The sequence below is a fragment of the Trachypithecus francoisi genome, unplaced genomic scaffold (assembly GCF_009764315.1).
Source record: "Trachypithecus francoisi isolate TF-2019V2 unplaced genomic scaffold, Tfra_2.0 Lachesis_group12, whole genome shotgun sequence".
Taxonomy (NCBI): Eukaryota; Metazoa; Chordata; class Mammalia; order Primates; family Cercopithecidae; genus Trachypithecus; species Trachypithecus francoisi.
In genome coordinates, this window is record NW_022681457.1 from 1,484,912 (window position 1) to 1,502,003 (window position 17,092).

The 17,092-nt window shown below is 41.8% G+C and overlaps 1 protein-coding gene across 1 annotated transcript in view; it reads left to right on the forward strand.

Moving 5' to 3' along the window:
• The window catches only part of IGFL2 (IGF like family member 2), an 86,268-nt gene that overhangs the window by 18,359 nt on the left and 50,817 nt on the right, over nucleotides 1-17,092 (forward strand). The gene's annotated exons all lie outside the window — the stretch shown is intronic.

Sequence of the window (17,092 nt, forward strand, 5' to 3'; positions counted from 1 at the left end):
CAAAACAAACAAAAACATAAAGTGGGGGAAAGAACACCCTATATAACAAATAGTGCTGGGATAACTGGCAAGCCACATGTAGAAGAATGAAACTGAATCCTCATCTCTCACCCTATACAAAAATCAACTCAAGATGGATCAAACCTGAAACCATAAAAATTCTAGAAGAAAACACTGGGAAAAACCTTCTAGACATTGGCTTAGGCAAAGACTTCATGACCAAGAACTCAAAGCAAATGCAACAAAAACAAAGATAAATAGATGGGACTTAATTAAACTGAAAAGCTTCTGCACAGCAAAAGAAATAATCAGGAGAGTAAGCAGACAACCCACAGAGTAGGAGAAAATCCTCACAATCTATACATCTGACAAAGGACTAATATCCAGAATCTACAAGGAACTCAAATCAGCGAGGACAAAACAAACAGTTCCATCAAAAAAGAGGCAAGGAAATGAATAGACAGTGCTCAAAAGAAGATATACAAGTGGCCAAGAAACATATGAAAAGTGCTCAACATCACAAATTATCAGGGAAATGCAAATCCAAATCACAAAGCAATACCACTTTACTCTTGCAAGAATAGCCATAATGAAAAAAATTAAAACAAAAAATAGATGTTGACATGGATGTGGTGAAAAGGGAACACTTTTTCACTGTTGGTGGGAATGTAAACTAGTACAACCACTATGGAAAACAGTGTGGAGAGTCCCAAAAGAACTAAAAGTAAATCTACCATTTGTTCCACTAATCCCACTTCTGGGTATCTACCTGGAGGGAAAGAACTTATTATACGAAAAAGATAGTTGCACATGTATGTTTATAGCAGCACAGTTTGCAATTTGCAATTGCAAAGATATGAAACCAGCCCAAATGCTGATCAATAAATGAGTGGATAAAGAAAATGGTGGATAAAGTGGTACACACACACACACACACACACACACACACGCTACTCAGTCATAAAAAGAAATGAAATAATGGCATTTGCATTCGCAGCAACCTGGATGGAACTGGAGACCATTATTCTAAGTGAAGTAACACAGGAAAGGAAAACCAAACATCATATCATTATATGTTCTCACTCATAAGTGGGAGCTAAGCTATGCGGACACGAAGGCATAAGAATGACATGATAGATTTGGGGACTTGGGGAAAGGATGGGAGGTTGAAAAATAGATAAAAGTATATAAAAAGACTGCATATTGGGTACAATGTACACTGTTTGGGTGATGGGTACACCAAAATCTCAGAAATTACACTAGAGAGCTTATTCTTGTAACCAAACACCACTTGTTCCCTCAAAACCTATGGAAATAAAAATAAAAAATAATAATAATAATAAAGACAAGACACACAGACCAATGGAACTGAATAGAAAACTCAGAAATAAGACTACACACCTACAACCATCTGGTCTTGGACAAACCTGACAAAAATAAGCAAAGGAGAAAGAATTACTTATTTAATAAGTGGTGGTGGGAGAACTGGCTAGCCATATGCAGAAAACTGAAACTGGACCCCTTCTTTACATCATAAGGAAAAATTAACTTAAGATGGATTAAAGACTTAAATATAGGAAACCAAAACTATAAAAAGCTAGAAGAGTATTTCTCATCTTCCCTACCACTTCTCAGACCGTTTTGCCCAGCGTGGTAGCCAGTGATAATATCTGCTGGCAGTATTAATTGGGCTAGGAATATTATTATTTTTGTCAATTAAAATAATAGACTTTGGGAGGCTGAGGTGGGTGGGTCACTAGGTCAGGAGATCAAGACCATCCTGCCTAATGCAGTGAAACCCCATCTCTACTAAAAATACAAAAATTAGCCGGGCGTGGTGGCGGGCACCTGTAGTCCCAGCTACTCGGGAGGCTGAGGCAGGAGAATCACTTGAACCCAGGAGGTGAAGCTTTCAGTGAGCCGAGATTGAGCCATTGCACTCCAGCCTGGGCGACAGAGCGAGGCTCTGCCTCAAAAAAAAAAAAAAAAAAAATAGAATGCAAGTTTCTACATTCTGAAAATTTTGTATCCAACATACTTCCCAAGATGGATTCACTTGGCATGATAAGGGGTGTGTGTGGAGTTTACATGATCTTTACACACATATTTATGTTATTGGATGCTTATAAGTCATTATTTCATTGTGCTGAAAGAGGAAACTGTAGCCCAGAGAGATTAAGTAAATTTTAAAATTCCACAACTGGTAATGGTGAACCTGGGTTCCTAAAGTCACGAGAGAGAATTATGAGAGTATACAGGAAACCCCAAAGGTACTGAAGCCAGGAACTGGTAAGATCACTGATCTCTGAGGAGTGAAAATGAGGGGTGAGGTAAAAGGAAGGGAAGGAGACTTTATTTTCAATTTTTAAAAACCATGTACTGGAAGTTTTATTCTCTGCACTCCTGTCTTTGATAATTTAGGGAGAATTCAGGCTTGGGCAAATACCCAGGAGACTCACCAATGGCAGGATAAGATAAAGACAGAGGTGAGCATGAGGAGTCCTATGGGGACACAGAGAATGCATCCTTAATTCTCTATCAGTGAGGGAAGTTGGAAGCAGGGTGGGAAGATGGGGAGAAGGAGAAGCCCAGAAGGGAACTAAGAGTTGCTGGGAGGAGGGCTTCAAGGAGGTGCTGGTGGATGAGTCACGTTGTGAAGGCTGTTTGGGGTGTTGCAAGGAGTGACTATGTTGGGCTGGATGAAAAAGGGATGCTGTGGGTGTAGGTGGAGAAGGTGCTGGAGGGGAAGGCAGGCCCAGGTAGTAAAGAGCCTTGTGGGATGAGCTGGGGAGCCTGGGTTTCATCCTAGGGGTGATGTGGAGTTTTTCAACAATTTTGAGCAGTGAAACTCATGACCAGATTTGCATTCTTCTAAAACCAGGCCCCACTCTGTGATCCTGGTGTGTCTTCCCAGACACTCGGGACTATCACAGTCACCATTGCAGCAAGGTAGTGTTTTCCTGCACACTAGTATCACCTTGCTCATGTGTTTATTTATATTTTAAAAAATACTGGTTTGTTGGTGTCAGAGACAGTTCTCCATGGATCTCTTGCATTTTTGCCAGCCTGGCAGTGAGGCATTGACTGTCGTTTTGTTCCACACTCTTTCCAAGGATGTTTGTGTAGTGAACCACCTTGGAAGACAGAGGTTAGGTTTCCCTTTAGAGCAAAGAATAGGTGTTTACTGTCCTATATAAAAAGGATACTCTTTTCCTTCAGGACAAAGTGCAGGGAGGCTTACTTAAACAAGGAAATAAAATAATAATCTTACATTATGAAATATTTGAATTTCCTAACTTTGAGACTCATTTCCTGTAATGCAACTTACTGTATCAGCATTACCTGCACCTCCTCCCATTACTCTGAGGGAACTGGGGCTCAGGGAAGAGGTGTTCTGAAAAGAGGTCCTGACGCAGACCCCAAGAGAGGGTTTTTGGATCTCCTGCATAAAGAATTGGAGGTGAATCCATAGAGTAAAGTGAAAGCAAGTTTTTTAGGAAAGTAAAGGAATAAAGAATGGCTACTCCATAGACAGAGCAGCCCTGGGGGCCTCTGATTGCCCCCTTTTATGGTTATTTCTTGATTAGATGCTGAACAAGGGGAGGATAATTTATGCCTCTCCTATTTAGACCACATAGGAGAGTCACCTATAACTCTCCTGACTTTGCTGTGGCATTTGTAATCTGTCACGGCGCTTGTGGGAGTGTAGCAGTGACAACGACCAGAGGTCACTCTCATTGCCATCCTGGTTTTGTTGGGTTTTAGCCAGTTTCTTCTTCCTTTCTTTCCTTCCTTCCTTCCTTCCTTCCTTCCTTCCTTCCTTCCTCCTTCCTTCCTTCCTTCCTTCCTTCCTTCCTTCCCTCCCTCCTCCCTCCCTCCCTCCTTCCTTCCTTCCTTCCTTCCTCTTTGTCTTTCTGTCTTTCTTTTTGACCCAGAGTCTCGCTTTGTCACCCAGGCTGGAGTGCAGTGGCTCAATCTTGGCTCACTGCAACCTCTGTCTCCCAGGTTCAAGCGATTCTCCTGCCTCAGCTTCCTGAATAGCTGGGATTACAGGCGCCCGCCACCACACCTGGCTAACTTTTGTATTTTTAGTAGAGATGGGGTTTCACCCTGCTGGCCAGGCTGGTCTCGAACTCCTGACCTCAGGTGACCCGCCTGCCTTGGCCTCCCAAAGTGCTGGGATTACAGGTGTGAGCCACCGTGCCTGGTCATTTCTGCCATCTTTAACTTCCATTTATATTTGCCTATGTGTTTGACAGGGTGAATTTCTCATCCCACTCAAGGTTTTGATGGTTCTGATATTGCAAGTATGATTTCCTTAATGGTGAGAAGAGCTGAGCCTCCCTCATGTTTATTATATTAGATCCTATGCACAGGGAGTAGTTGTGCCATCAAGGTATGTAGGAGGCTGAAATCTCAGCTTAGCAGAGTGGGCAGCAGCTGGCATCTGCATGTTCATCAGGGTACACTGGCTTCATTCCACCATTGTGCTCTGCAAAATTGCCACAAGTTATCATATCCCACCACCAGGCACAACTGTTTGAAGGGATGGACCCATCCCAGGTAGTAGAAATATAAGTCTTGCTTTAGTTTGCCCAAGGGTTAGTCCAATTGGCAGAGCTACCCATTCACCACTTAGACCAACACCCAGACCCATTCATCATGGCAGAAATGGCACACAGAAGGAAACCTCAGCTGTATGACGAGCAGTCACGGCGTATATTCTGAAGGGGAGGAGGTAAAGGCTGGAAGACGCAGTGCAATTTGGTCTACTTCACACAGGCATGACGTGGGAACTCAGATTTGTCCAAAAGCTGCACCCAAGGCCTCTTTTCCATTTTCTGAGGCTCCTCTGTATTGAAAAATAAAGAAAGGCAAACCAGGGTTACTAAAATCATGGTTTATTTTAAATGCCCACATTTAAACAATGGATGTAATTAGCACAAAAATACACGCAATGTTTTGGAGTTGTTTAAAGGATTTGCAGAATTATGAATTAGTGGCGCCCTGCAGGGAGAGCTGAGTGGCAATGAGACAAGCATATGGTCATAGAATGGACTCTGCCCCAGCCCGCTGGGATCTTTCTGCAATGGCAGGATTTATCTCATTCAGAGAAGGATAAGAGTAACCCTTGGAGGGTGTGAGGTCTGAACCAGGTGATCCTCACTGCTCGGATCATCTGTGACAGGATCAGTTGCAGCTTGGAAATAACAAACCTGGGAGGATCCAGAGAGATTGGAACCAAGACGGCGTTTCTGGAACCCAGAGCTCTCCCAGAACCTGCTGACCTCAGGTCATATTTCAGAAATGTTTTCCAGGTGAGGAGATATGGGAGAACCTTGGGCATGATCAGGAGTCCCGAGGGTCTGTCCTAAAGCTGCAGTGTTGTTATTTTCTAGAACTGTGCTGTCCAATATCAAAGCTACTAGGCACACATGACTATTTAGATTCGTTCAAATTAAAGAAAATTTAAGACTTAGTTCCTCATTTTCACTAACCACAGCCACTTTCAGCCTTCACTTCTTTCCAGTGGAGGCCCCAGGAATAACGGAGCAGAAACACATCATTTCTACTATGCCCTGTCCAAACTCCTGACCCAAGAAATCCATGAAAATAACAAAATAGTTGTTTATGCCACTGCATTTGCAGTGGTTTCTAATGAGGCAACATATCATTAGCACAGAAATTGGTATGTGGCCACGAGGAGCTGCTATAACAAAGAGACCTCAGACGTGTGGTTTTAGCTTGAGTCTGGGTGGTAGTCAGACACCAGAAGATCCTGGTGGAGAAAGTTCATGAAGGCTGGAAAGGTCTCAATTGGCTCTTGGTGAAAGCTGGGAGGATGGGAGAAATTGTCATTAGAATCTGAGAAAAAATGCATTTCTTATTATATACTAGCAGAATTTTTGGTAACAATGACACTTGTGGTAACATTGAAAATAGTAAATATTCCTAATGAACCTATGGATTTGGCTAAGGATACTGCTAGGCAGAATAACATGTGTAACAATTGCTTTCTTTCAGCCACCACAATCAGAACAGAGATATAAGGTATAAAAAATAGAGAAAATGTCCAGTTTTTGAGCAAATTTTAGAGGGTATATAAAGAAGTACCAGGATATGCTGGGTTCAAGAATGAAAGAGTTTTGTAATTCCTGTCTCTCCAAGTGGCAAGATCTCAAATTTTAAAAAGCCTCTTGGGAAAGGTCAAATCCAAGGTGAGATTGTTGGTTTGTTTTGCCTTGTGCATGTGTTTTTTTAAAGCTCTGAGATAAATCCAAGTTTATGTGTCATAGTCTCTCAGCCAAAACAAAATTAAATCCAATTATCTTAAGGGCATGTCTCCTAGGCCCTCCCTGTCAAACAATGGGGCTTCTCAAAATCTTAAGATAATTGTCCTCACAGGAGGCTCAACTTAGAGAGGTGGTCTTGGTAGTGATCTATGTAGAAAAACATTTGAAGAGATCACTGTTGATAAATTCCCAACATCTATGAAACACATCACTCCAAAGATTTGAGGAGCTCTGTTTTTGAAAACAGGATTATTTTGCAAGTAGGACTTACTATTTGTAACAATGTTATGTTTATCCTCACCATTCTATTTTACTACATTGGATTTTATTTAATTTCAGCCATATGTGGATAAGGCCAGATATAGTTCAGTCCATCTTGGTTGGTTGAAAGAAATACTGAATGCATAGATACTGGCTTAGAAAGAAATAATAGCATTAGATCTTGCCATGCATCTTTATGGGGAATAGGTGAGTGGTTTTTGTCATTGTCATTGGTGTAGACAATTATAAAAAGCAGGGGAACTTTTGACTTGACAAGAGCCTCCTGACGTGGGAGGTTTTGACAAATTCATAGATGTGTCCAAATATATATATATATATATATATATATATATATATGGAAGAAAGTCACTTGCCTTCCTGTAGTTTGGCTTCATGTCTCTCCTTCAAGTATACCAAATCAGATTTGGTAGAATTTTCAAATATATTTTCCAACTTGTTGGGTTTATGCATCTTACACTTAAACTGCTCTTAAAAATAAAGTTGGATCAATGTAAACATCTTTAGAAGAAAATAACTGGTAAACATGAAGACATTTCTTTTTTGTTGTTGTTGAGCCAAGGTCCCTGTCGCCCAGGCTGGAGTGCAGTGGTGTGATCTCAGCTCACTGCAACCTCCACCTCCCAGGATCAACCGATCCTCCCACCTCAGCCTCCCCAGTAACTGGGACTACAGACATGTGCCACCACGTTCAGCTAATTTTGGTACTTTTTGTAGAGATGGGGTTTTGGCATGTTTCCCAGGCTGTTCTCAAACTCCTGGGCTCAAGCAATCCGCTGGCCTCAGCTTCCTAAAGTGCGTGAGCTACTGTGCCCAGCCAAAACATTTCTAAACACATGGAAATAGCACAGATGCTCAAAAGACTGAACTGTCACTAAAACTATTACCTCTTTATCTCTCTCATTGCATTTGTTTGTGAAAGAAAAGATCTTGGTTTATCCATCCACCGTCCAAAATTCAAATTTGCTTTATTTATGATATTTTCTGACAATAAACTTTTCTGACAAGAAAAGTGATGTGCATATATATCCAAACTCTGATGTCCTGATGTTGAAATAATACTCCCTCGAATAGTTAATATTTTCATGGGATTGGGGTGAAACAGGAAGTGAATCCCCCCCCCCCAAAAAGGAGAAAACTTTCATCAAAAAATAGCACAACTTGTAAAGAGAGATTCTGGTAAAATGTCATGAACTGAAACCACTACGAGGTAAGTCCATATGTGCATTTAAGACTGTATATTTCCCTCTATGCTCCTCTTTTAGTTGCATCACACAGGTTGTGTTCTGGTGTGTATTCATCATGATTTAGTTTAATTGGCTTCCTAATTTCCATCATTTCTTTTTTGGCACAGGGGTCCTTTTATAAGTAAATTACTTCATTTCCAAAACTTTGAAATTTGCTAGGTATCTTTTTTTTTGTAATAGGTTTCTAGCATGATTCCACTTTGTCCAGAGAATTTTATAGTCTTTATTTTTTACAGCAGTTTTAGGTGCTGGGTGCTGTGGCTCACGCCTGTAATCTCAGCACTTTGGGAGGCCGAGGCAGGTGGATCACTTGAGATTAGGAGTTGGAGACCAGCCTGGCCAACATGGTGAAACCCGGTCTCTACTAAAAATACAAAATTAGCCAGGAATGGTGGTGCAGGCCTGTAGTCCCAGCTACTTGGGAGGCTGAGGCAGAAGGATCGCTTGAACCTGGGAGGAGGAGGTTGCAGTGAGCCAAGATCACACCATTGCACTCCAGCCTATGCAATAGAGTGAGATCCTGTCTCAAAAAAAAAAAAAAGAAAAAGAAAAAAAAGAAAAGAAAAGAATAGTTTTGGGTCCACAGCAAAATAGAGCAGAAGGTACAGAGATTTCCCAAATACCCTTACCCTCACACACTCATGCATCTCACTATCAATATCTCTGCACCAAAGTGGTACATTTGTTCCAATTATTGAATCTGCATTTACACATCATTTTCACTTAAAGTCTATAGTTTAGATTAGGATTTACTCCTGGCCTGGTGTTGTATATCCTATGGCATGTGACAAATGTAGAATGATATGTGTCCATATCTATATCCTATAACTGTTATATCCTATAACTCTGATGTAGTTATATACTATAACTCTGATATAGGAGTTAAAAAGAAATCACTGAGGCAGAGAGTGAGGGTATGGAAGTCCTCAGTAAAGTTTTCCTTTTAATGAAAATCAGCCCCAAATCATTTTCCTTCCTAAGAAAGATCAGCCTGAAAAGTCAGGCTGCAGTCCTAGATGCCGGCAATTGTGCCAATCATGTTCAAGATGGCGGCTCCATCTTCCTTCTCTTTGCCAGCCATGTGTATAGTAAGGAGCAGACAAAATGGTGCTGGCCAAGAGGAAAGCCTATTTGCATAATAAGATTAGGGTGGGGTGGTCAGCCTTCCCTGTGTGCGATGTAAATATCATACCTGATTGAAGCAATCTGTGGGCCCTATGTACATGACACACCGCCTTCTCAAGTCGGCCTATAAAATCTGGCACACTCCCCACCAGCTGGTCTTTCCTTTCAGAAGCCCCTCTCTCTCACTAGAAAGAGAGCTGTTCTCCTTTCTCTCTCCTTCCTTCCTTCCTTCCTTCCTTCCTTCCTTCCTCCTTCCTTCCTTCCCTCCCTCCCTCCCTCCCTCCTTCCTTCCCTCCCTCCCTCTCTCACTCCCTCCCTTCCTCTTTCTCTTTCCCTCTCTCTCTTTCTCTTACTTTTTAAGACAGAGTTTCGCTGTTTTGCGCAGGTTGGAGTGCAGTGGCACAATCTTGGCTCAGTGAAACCTCTGCCTCCTGGGTTCAAGAGATTCTCCTGCCTCAGCCTCCCAAGTAGCTGGAATTACAGGCACCCACCACCAAGCCTGGCTAATTTTTGTATTTTTTAGTAGAGATGGGGTTTTGCCATGTTGGTCAGGCTGGACTTGAACACCTGACCTCAGGTGATCCCTCCGCCTCGGCCTCCCAAAGTGTGGGATTACTGGTGTGAACCACCAAGCCCAGCCCCTTTCTCTTTCTTTTGCCTATTAAACCTCCATTCCTGATCTCCTCGTATGTGTCTGCATCCTAAATCTTCTTGGCATGAGATGACAAACCCCAGACAATGATGCTGCTTTGCCTCCATAGTACCATAGAGAGTGGTGTCACTACCCTAAAAATCCTCTGTGCTTTGCCTGTTCTTCACTCCCTTCCCCCTCCTTCTGGCACCCACTGACTTTTTTTTTTTTTTTTTTTTTTTTTTTTTGAGACGGAGTCTTGCTGTGCCACCCAGGCTGGAGTGCAGTGGTCGGATCTCAGCTCACTGCAAGCTCCGCCTCCCGGGTTTATGCCATTCTCCTGCCTCAGCCTCCCGAGTAGCTGGGACTACAGGCGCCCGCCTCGTCGCCCGGCTAGTTTTTTGTATTTTTAAGTAGAGACAGGGTTTCACCGTATTAGCCAGGATGGTCTCGATCTCCTGACCTCGTGATCCGCCCGTCTCGGCCCCCCAAAGTGCTGGGATTACAGGCTTGAGCCACCGCGCCCGGCCATGGCACCCACTGATTTTTTTACTGTCTGTATAGATTTCACTTTTCCAGATACTTGGAATCATTCTCCATCCCTTTACTTTAAATCTATATGTATCCTTATATTTAAGGTAGATTTCTTTTTTTTTGTTTTGTTTTTTTGAGACAGAGTCTCACTCTGTCGCTATATATCAAATATTTTGGCTTTTCTAGGTCCTATAACAAGAATCAGCATGTAAACTTCCAGGAAGAAAAAAGCTGTTGGAATTTATTTATTTATTTTTTTCAGACAGAGTCTTGTTCTGTCACCCAGGCTGGATTACAGTGGTGCTACCTTGGCTCACTGCAACTTCCGCCTCCCGGGTTCAAGTGATTCTCCTGTCTCAGCCTCCCAAGTAGCTGGGATTACAGGCACGTGCCACCATGCCTGGCTACGGATTTTGATTTTGACTGCACCCAATCTATACCTAATTTAAGGAAAATTACTTATTAACAATATTAAGAAATCCAATCTATGAGCATGGAATAGCTCTCAATTTATTTCAGCAATGTTTTGTAACTGTCAGTGTTAAGATCCTGTACACTTTTATTAGATTTATTCCCAAGTATGTGGTCTTTCCTGACCCATATTATTTAATTGAACTAGGTTTACTTCCACGCAGTTCCTCAGTTTGGCTATTGATGTTGAAGTCAATAAATATGGAGTATCTCCTCTGTGCAGGACTCTGTGCTAGATGCAGGACTCTGTGCTAGATGTATGGCAAGACATTTCTATTATAGTGCAGTACATGAAATGGACATTAAAAGGATAATTATTGAAATACCATCTCTTTTAAAGTGCATGTAGGAAAAGTAAAGGTTTCAAATGGGAGTTGATAAAAGGGAACCTTGACAGAATCTGGGGAGTGAGTGAGTGAATGCTTCTAAGGAAGTGCTCTTTGAACTGAGTTAGTCATGACATAAAAGAGGACAGAGGGATCGTGTGTGTGTGTGTGTGTGTGTGTGTATGTGTGTGTTCTAAATGTTCTTTTGAATAGAGAAAAGGGAGGCTTTGGTGATAGCTCTGGGGGGCATCTGTCATGATTGCAATGCATCTAAATAATAGAGTAAGAGCCCAATCACTCCATGCCAATTCAGGGCTTATATTCACTTTGCTGAACTACTAGCTCCAAGATCTTTCTACCATAATAAAAATAATCACACATGAGTAAAGGCCCCTCTTAATTAAAGGCAGGATGCTTGACCAAACTTGGGTTCAAAGCCCATCTTAGGCAGGTTAGAATCCTTCCTAAGACTTAGGAGGTTGGAGGTCCCTCTCAGTAAAGTCCCTCTGTATGTGCTAAGAACAGGTTTGGCACTACAGGAGGTTAAGTGCTATTGTGTTTGGATTAATCTGCCTTGCACTCTTTACTGATGGCTGTGGGTGACAGGATTAGGCATGTACAGGATCATGGGACAATGGGACATGGGGAACTTTTCTTCTCCCCAAAGGGGGAAACTTGAGGCTGATGGGACTGCTGGAAAAGATTATTTTGCAACCAAGAAGGGGCGGCCTAAACTTTTGATTCAGTGTGGCTCCAATGAGTGAGTCTTCCTCTGGCCTCCCTGAGTTCTTCGCCTTCCCTACCCTGCCACAGGCAATGCTTTTCTCCCTTTCCCTCCTTTCTCTTTTCTGTTTTCTGTTACTCAGGACAACTGTCTGCTCCTTCGTCTTGCCCAGAGACCACATGTTGAAAGACGTCCTCGGGAGCTTAACCTTGTAACCATGTGGCAGTACTTTCTCCTGGCTCTACCTTCCAGGGAACATGAATTTAGGGGTTCATATCACAGTTAACTCTAAAAACTATCTTGAGCACTTAAAAGCCTATGCAAGCTCAAAATTGGCTGCTCTAGGCTCCTTCTGGGAAAAGCAGCAGAAACTGCTCAGTGCTGTAGCTCAGTAGGTAAGGCTGTGCCATTCTCCAGTGGTGGCCTGAGTTCAGTCCCGGCTTAGGGAATCAGTGCTTTCTGATGTGATATCTGTATGACCTTTACCATTGTTGATTCTTTTCCCCTCCACCAACCATCTTGAATTTTCCTTTCTCTGAGCACCTGGAAGGTTTTCCTTTGGTAAATTTTAAAAGTCAGAAGTATTGGCAGTTTGGCCTGGCTAAAGTTGGGTAGTAAGAGCTTTTAAAGGATTTTTTAAAAGCACTGTGGTTAAACATCAGCTTATTCAAGTTCTAACATCGTGGAACTCCTTGGGGAAAACAGGAAGTGCTACAGACCACGTTTTGGGAAAAACCTCTGTTTTCCTCACGGAAACCCTAGGAATGAAAAGTGGATAGATTCCTCTCAAAATCGAAGGCGGTGTTCTGTTTTGCATTGTGTTAGGTGATGGTTTTGATTTCGGGGAGCATCAGAAATTACTTTGCATTATAAGAGAGCTTTGGTGTGCAATAACTAAATAGGAAATATACTTTGGTAAACAACTAATGGCCCTTGTTCGGGAATATATGGCGCTTTGCTTTTTTGGATCAGAAAAGCATGCTCTTGAGCACCTAAAAAGTTGGAAATGCCCTTGCCCCCCACGCAGACATAAGACTCCCATGTGGGATGGGTTATCACAGAATGGGTTGATTGGCTTCGGGTTTCCTAGCAATTAAATGCGTGGTAAAATTATTGCACTGTCTTCTTCCATAGCATTTCTTTTTTGGGGATCCAGGAACCGGTATAAAAATGAGACCCTTAATTTTTGGGGATCTATTTTTGCCTTCCAGCTGTGCCTGCTTTTTAGGCTGTAGAAATTGCATGCTTTCCTGGCCCTATTCCTCCAAGGGTTCCACCCTGCCAGTAATCCAGTTAACAAACTTGCAAATGAACAGTCTTACAATTACTGGATCTTCTTCTGTCTGTCTGTGTATTTACATGTGTTGTGTGTAATGTTTATATAGTAAAAATTGGAAGACTGGAGAGAGAAAAATTATGTTTCAAGAACTATGGTACACCTGTTATTCAATTCTAATCTCATCCGTTGTTTTTGAGGGATTTTTTTTTTCCTGCAATTTAGACTGACTGCTTATTCCTGTGAACCAGCCAGTGATCTCTGGTTGCAGCTCAGAATAAACAAGAGACAGATACCACCTTTTGTCACAACTCGGAGTTATAAGTGACCCTCACCACGCCTACGCTTTCTGAACTCCTCTCTTCCCTGAATACAAGAGACCCCAACAGTTAGGCAGGAATATCATTGCCCCTATTCAGTCTGAATAAGTTACAGAATATGGATCTTCATCCTTCTACAACCCTTAGGATTAAGGGTTGCCTTGTAAAAGGGAGGGGGGAAATGTTAGAGATATTTGAGTCAGAACAACTCCACCTTGAAGAGGGGCTGGGTAAAATAAGGCTGAGAACTGCTGGGTTGCATTCCCAGATGGTTAAGGCATTTTAACTCACAGGATGAGGTAGGAGTTCAGAACAAGATACAGCTTATAAAGACCTTGCCGAAAAAACATAAGAAAATAATAAAAGAAGTATTTCTTGTTTTCTATATTTAAGTCTCAAGGTTTCTAATATTTTAAGACTGATTCTTTAACATTTTTAATGGATATTTGTTACTACATAAATTGAAAGAAAAGTCAAAGTTCTCATATTCAGATGTATTTTTGGTCATTTGGATCACATCCTTTGAGATCTTCACGTATTTTCAAATGTTTCTACCTTATTGTCCAGAAAGGACGAAAATAACAACCTTTGGGACTCTGAAGCCTAAGAGAAAGAGTGTGCACATGACCAAAAGTGAGTGACTGGGGTGTATGGGGAGAGAAGAGGGTCAGGTCTAAGGTTTCAGGAATTTGTGTCCTCCTTCCGTGAGATCCTGCAGGGAGTCTTATGCAAAGAACATGCTGGAGGAATAGCAAGTTGAGAAATGACCTCCATTTCTCCTTCATGTGGGCTCCATTCCAGTCTTCTATGGCTGTGTAGATCTAAAAACAATTCCAGCCTCAAAGGGAGGACTTGCCTGGATGGGCTTGCAGCCCTGGGTGGAAATATTGCATTGCCTTTGATTCCTGACTCCTCATCTCTCTCTGTATCCATTGTTATTCATGAGCTGGCAAGCATCCAACAATTCTTGGCCACTAGACCTCACCCATGTCAGTATTTTTCTGATCAGGAGGCATCTCCAAATATCACAGCAGACATTTAAACTCCAGGTGATCCCTGGATACATAGGGAGCGAGTGGAGGAGATCCTTGCCAGGGCACACTGATGCAGTACAAGATGGAATTGGAGAAGAATTGAAATGCCTCTTAATTCCAGTATGAGCCTCCTGAGGTGAACTTCATATAAGGGACTCTCTAATCAGCTGTCCAATGGAACTTTCTGCAATGATCAGAATGTTCGGTATCTGAGATGTCTAATGTTATAACCACTAGGCAATATGGCAATTGAGCACATGAAATGTGAGCAGTGCAGCTGAGGAACTGAATTTTTCATGTTATTTAATTTCAATTAATCTAAAGTTAAACCACGTGGTGTAACACAGCCTTAGTTTAGTTAATATTCCCTATTACTTCTGCAAGTCCTATTGATTGCATGTGGAAAGTTCAAGGTTGAAAGGTGGTGTTATCATTTATGCCACCTTTATATAAAAACTAAATTGGTCTGGGTATGGTGGTGGCTCATGCCTGTAATCCCAACACTTTGGAAGGCAGAGGCAGGCAGATCACTTGAGGTCAGGAGTTTGAGATCAGCCTGGCTAACATGGTAAAACCCTGTCTCTACTAAAAGTACAAAAATTAGCTGGGCGTGGTAGTAGACACCTGTAATCCCAGCTACTCGGGAGGCTGAGGCAGGAGATTCGCTTAAACCCAGCAGGCGGAGCCTGCAGTGAGCCGAGATGGTGCCACTGCACTCCAGCCTGGGAGATAGAATGAGTGAGACTTCAGGAAAAAAAAAAAAAAACTAAACTAAACTAAACTGAGTGCTCACAAAATTTTTTGCTGTCAAATTAAATGTTTACCATTCAGCTGTAAAATATTGAGAACAGGCCGCGTGCGGTGGCTCACGCCTGTAATCCCAGCACTTTGGGAGGCCGAGGTGGGCAGATCACAAGGTCAGGAGACCGAGACCATCCTGGCAAAAACGGTGAAACCCCATCTCTACTGAAAATACAAAAAAATTAACCGGGTGTGGTGGCGGGTGCCTGTAGTCCCAGCTTCTAGGGAGGCTGAGGCAGGAGAATGGCGTTAACCTGGGAGGTGGCGGAGCTTGCAGTGAGCGGAGATCGTGCCACTGCACTCCAGTCTGAGTGACAGGGCGAGACTCTGTCTCAAAAAAAAAAAAAAAAAAAAAGATTTTGAGAACAAACTGTAAATATCTATGATTCTACATTCTGATCTTTGCAAGTATCTCTAAAGCTCTCTTTCCACTTATAAGGACCAGAACTGAAGGATGCAATTAATGATGTAGGTTTTTTTTCAATATAGGTAAACACTAATAAGCAAATTCAAATGAAGAGCTTTGACCTCATTTCAAAAGATTGGAAAATTTCTGGCCACAATGTTGAATGGAAATATTCTAGTTAAGCTGGGTATGATAAGATCATGGGAGGTATTCAAGATTCAATCCAGCCATGGGAGGTAGCAAAACATGCAATGACGGATCAAAGAAAACACGTTACTGAAGATCAGCATGGTGGCACACACCTATCCTGGCTACCCGGGAAGCTGAAGCAGGAGAAACTGTTGAACTCCTGAAGTTAGAGGCCAGCCTGGGCAACACAGCGAGACCCTATCTGGAAAAGAACAAAAAAGAAATGAAATGAAAAGAAAACACATTACTGAGAACAAATCTGCTGTTATCAAATGCCATTCCCAGGAAGGCATGTTACTTTACATGAGATGCCTTCACAGTCACAGGTGAGAGCCTGGCAGAACTAATTTGATGACCTTTACCTAGTTTTACTTACTGCTCCCCTGGTTCATAGGGGACATATACAGCAGTTCTCTTCATTTCCCTTTTGAGAGAAACTGAGTTTCCCTCCTTAGTCACCAAGTCACCAAAGATGTCCAAGTTGGCTATAGTCTTTCAAGTGGCCCTATACATACCCACACTGAAGGATGATAAGGGGATGTATTGATTTGGCAACCACATCAGCAATAGCTCCAGGGCTGATTCCTTCCATTTCAAATTTTGTTCTTGAAGACAGAAGGCCATCTTCTTTTATCCTCCAACTTTGAAAACTATAGATCTTCTATTCCTTTATCTTTAGACTACTCACTGTTTTCCTCACATTCATCTTCCCTTGGAACACTCAGGTTCTTACTTTCTCTTTGAGATTACAGAGGCTCAATATTTTAGGCATTTGATCCTTGAGGTATTTATGTCTTTGTTTATTCTTTGGTGTGGGCATCATATGAAAAAAATGGCTTTTGAGGTATTATTGAGAAAGTAGAGATATGAAAGTACACAACAAAAGACCTCAAAAACCCAAAGCAATCTTGAGTAAAAAGAGCAAAGCTGGAAGCATCACACTACCAGACCTCAAAATACACTACAAAGCTGTCGTAACCAAAACAGCATGGCACTGGCATAAAAATAGACACAGAGACCAATGGAACAGAACAGAAAACCTGAAAATTAATCCAAGTATCTGAAAATTAATCCAGCCAACTGATTTTGACAAAGGTGCCAAGAACACTCATTGGTGAAAGGACTTTCTCTTTAATAAATACTGCTGGGGAGACTGAATATCCATATGTAGAACAATGAAACTAGACTCCCATGGATCACCCTATACAAAAATAAACTCAAAATGATTCAAAGATTTACAGGTAAAACCTGAAACTACAAAACTTATAGTAGAAAACAGAGAAAATGCTTCAGGATATTGGTCTGAGAAAATACCTTATGAATAAAACCTCAAAAGCACAAGCAATCAAAGCAAAAATAAATAAATGTGATTATATCAAAATAAAAAGCTCTGCACAACAAAGACAACAATCAACAGAGTGAAAACATGACTTACA